The sequence below is a fragment of the Saccostrea cucullata genome, unplaced genomic scaffold (assembly GCF_032062105.1).
Source record: "Saccostrea cucullata isolate Sc308-1 unplaced genomic scaffold, CSIRO_AGI_Scuc_v1 ctg8694, whole genome shotgun sequence".
Classification (NCBI taxonomy): Eukaryota; Metazoa; Mollusca; class Bivalvia; order Ostreida; family Ostreidae; genus Saccostrea; species Saccostrea cuccullata.
In genome coordinates this window covers 28,694-32,243 of record NW_026929381.1, presented here as the reverse complement: position 1 = coordinate 32,243, position 3,550 = coordinate 28,694, and positions in this window count along the sequence as shown.

The window sequence follows — 3,550 nt, the reverse complement described above, 5'->3', positions numbered from 1 at the left end:
TTCGAATTAACATATGTGTGTACGTTATTGATCGGTATACAATTCAACTTTTTTTGTTTGAGGCCACGGATGTCCAGGTCAACCTTACCAAAGACTTTACTATCTTAATTTCACAGCACTTTGGAGCAATCCTTGAAATATTCCCGCGTAGTTAGTGCTTTATAGATTTTGGTAAAATAACAACAAATATCAAAGATCAATTAAAAGAATGGTCATTTCCAGGACCCCGTTATACTTCCTCTTAGAGTTGAACATCTATTGTGTTTGACAGCTTCCTAAGTGTAAAATATGGCAGTTCTGTATGGATTAATTTTGCCCAAAAATTCATGGCTGCATATTATTGGAGTCCTTTTTATGTTTTGTACAGCTTGTCCATTCAAAATTGGAGATACTGACATGTTAATCTAAAGACTGAAGTTGAAATTAATCTATGTATTTAATTAAGTGTTAATTTAATAAATCATAGATAGGAATTCATCACTGTGTATTGCTTTATATAGAAATGGAGTCAAGATCAAAATTCCAAGACGTTTCCCGGTTTACAACAGACTAGGGTCTCAATTCAACGTCTTTGGTCTCGATGTTTAAAATTGAAAAATGACATTCCCCTGGTCATTTTTAACCCTGGCAAAAATTATACTTTACCAAAGAACACACCCAGTTTGATTAAAGATGTTGACTGTATCCATGACATAACATAATGATATAAGGGATACCTGAATTCCAAAATGAGTTGAATTTACAGATGCACAAATATCTTGACAAAAACCTGCCGATGTAATGTTGAAATTAAAGTTGTAAGTTCTGTGTTCATTGACAACTTTAGACTCATAGCACCCTAATCAAGGAAAAATACACCATTGTAATGACAGTAATTATAAACAGTTCAACCTCGCATGCTTTTTTGCACAAAAAGTAAGAGCAAGAGAAATTCATATCTAAAGCTTACAAAAATACCTAAGATTTTTATCCATGGTGAATATCGCCGGTAAAAACCAGTCCAGTGCTCGACAGAGTTCAAAAATACACCATCGGTTTTCAGAGTATCATTAGAATTGCTGCATTGTTGCTGAGCTTCAAACCAGCTCCATGAGTTTTGTATGCAGATAGTAATATCAACTAGATAATATAAAATTTATGATGTTAAATATGTTGATATATATACTTTTTTTTTAGAATGTTTAACAAGCATTGAAAAAATACATATTCGTTCATATTTATCAAGAAGTATAGAAAGGTAACATTTTGTTAAAAAACCTCACAATTCACAAATGCATGCACCTCAGAAAGATTTTCTTTGGGGATAATAATTAAATGAAGCTTAGTCGTAAGAGCAAGACAAACTAAACCTCGCCACTTCATTTGTCTTTAATCAATCCAACTTTCACTTTGTCTTATAATTAGAGGGACTTGAAGAGGGTCTTGACTATCCTTTTCTGATATGCCCAATTATGTATGGCATTGAAATAAGAGACGGAAAATATACATTAACATGTTCTGTACATGTGTATCTTATAATTTGGTATATTTCATACAAATGTTGAGGATGAAAATGAAGTTCTATAGATAAAGAAAATTAGTAAATAAATAATAATAAAACAGTGTAATTTTAGTAGGTATGTTGAAAAGCAAATTATTATTTTGCATGTTAACATAAAGTATTTACATGTAAAATTGTATATCACATGTGGATAAAAAGTATTTCCATATTGACAGAGATAAGTTTCATGTCTACATATTTATGTTCCATGTTATCATAATTATATAGGTTGCAAGTTGACAAAATATCTTGCATGTTCACATTAATAATGATCATGCATGTTAGCATAATTATGGTGCATCTTGTTTGTATGATGTGGTATACTAGATTTGGTATGTAAGTTTACTACTAATAAAAAAAATTAGGTTCTTTAAAAAGATTTGAAACCTAAATGTCAACATAAGTATTATACATGTAGACATAATTATTGTGCATGTTGACATGCTTTTTCCATGTAAAAATACAAAACAAAAATATAATATATCTTGCATGTAAGGGGCAGAAATTTGCCACCATAATGTGAATGTCTTTCGATATAAGTATTTATCAAGTAAATACTTATACCTACATAGTGGGATATATTGGAATATTAAATCACTTGTCAGGTTACATGTATAAGAATAATATATTTCTAATGTTCTTTTACAGATACTCTTAATAAAAAGTTTTATCGTGACATCAAAGGTTTTATAAATCAACGAAAATAATGCTTCTAATACATATTTTATGTCATCGTTGATTTTCGAATTTTTCACTGAATAAGTATGTTTTTACGAGGTTGTCCCCAATTCAACTGAACAATGAGTCTCTAAATCGTTTACAAGAGTTCATCAATCATTTAAAGGATGTTCTTGGGATTAAATTCCATAAAACGACCCTTGTTTACACCTCTTGAGCTGGTAAGTCAGATGTAACAGGCCTCAATTTAAACACTACATTCCTTGAATGCTTCAATTTTCAGCAACTTCCGGTTCATACAAATCACGTGACGACTATCATTTAAGGCGACATAATTAACATTAGTTGTTAAAGAATTCAAACGTATTCTTTTTAAATTTTATTTTACTCAATATCGCCTATCCATACTGTAGACAGTTGTGAACATGGAATTCAAAGACAATTTTATAAGATACATGTATTGACCCTTGCTTGACGATTGAGTTTAAAAATGCATTTTTTACTGTTTATTTCTTACCGGGTCTTCAATATAATTTTGTCACCTAGCTTGTACATATCATTCAGTGAAGGCCTATAAAATTCCATTGTGAATAAGTACGTTGTATATATACCAATCATAAATTTATTCTAAATACCTTTATGATATATATGACTTGGATTTTTTTTTATCATTGATGTGCTTTTAATTTTCTTTAAAAAGTTACAATGTACATCGTTTTCTAATTTAAAGACTTTGCTTTGATTTTTTGTTTATTTTTTGCTACATGTGAAAAACACTATAAATAAAGAGTGCTCAATTAAGAATTCTTATCTCAAAATGATTTTTTTTAAAATTAGATAATAAATAATTAAAAAAGGCCTACCAACCATTGAACATCACTAAGGAAAAGCACACAAGTACGAACGTTTTATCCCTTATCTTCATTTACTTATTTTTCTCTAAAATGAATAGAAGTTAAACTGACTTGTATAGACAGTATATTCATTTATTAGTACACGTATAAACAAGGAAGTTGAACAAATGTGCACTTAAAGATAAAAATTAGACTATTATGCGTGAGTGTGTTGAACACCCTTCCGTCATTTAGGATTTAATATGCTTCTAAAATTCAAGTGGTGTGCTATGATGCACGTTAAATTTTGTCTTTGATATATGAACAAGACGTATTTATGAAAAACTGATACCCCTATTTGTCAGCTCATGACGAAGGTTAAAGTTTCTAAATTGCAATTCAAACACTATGGTCAAAAGATAAAAAAATGTTAGGCAAAGAAAAATCATGTCACAGGGAGAATAACTGGGAAATGTGAAAATCCTAGCTCCAAACATTA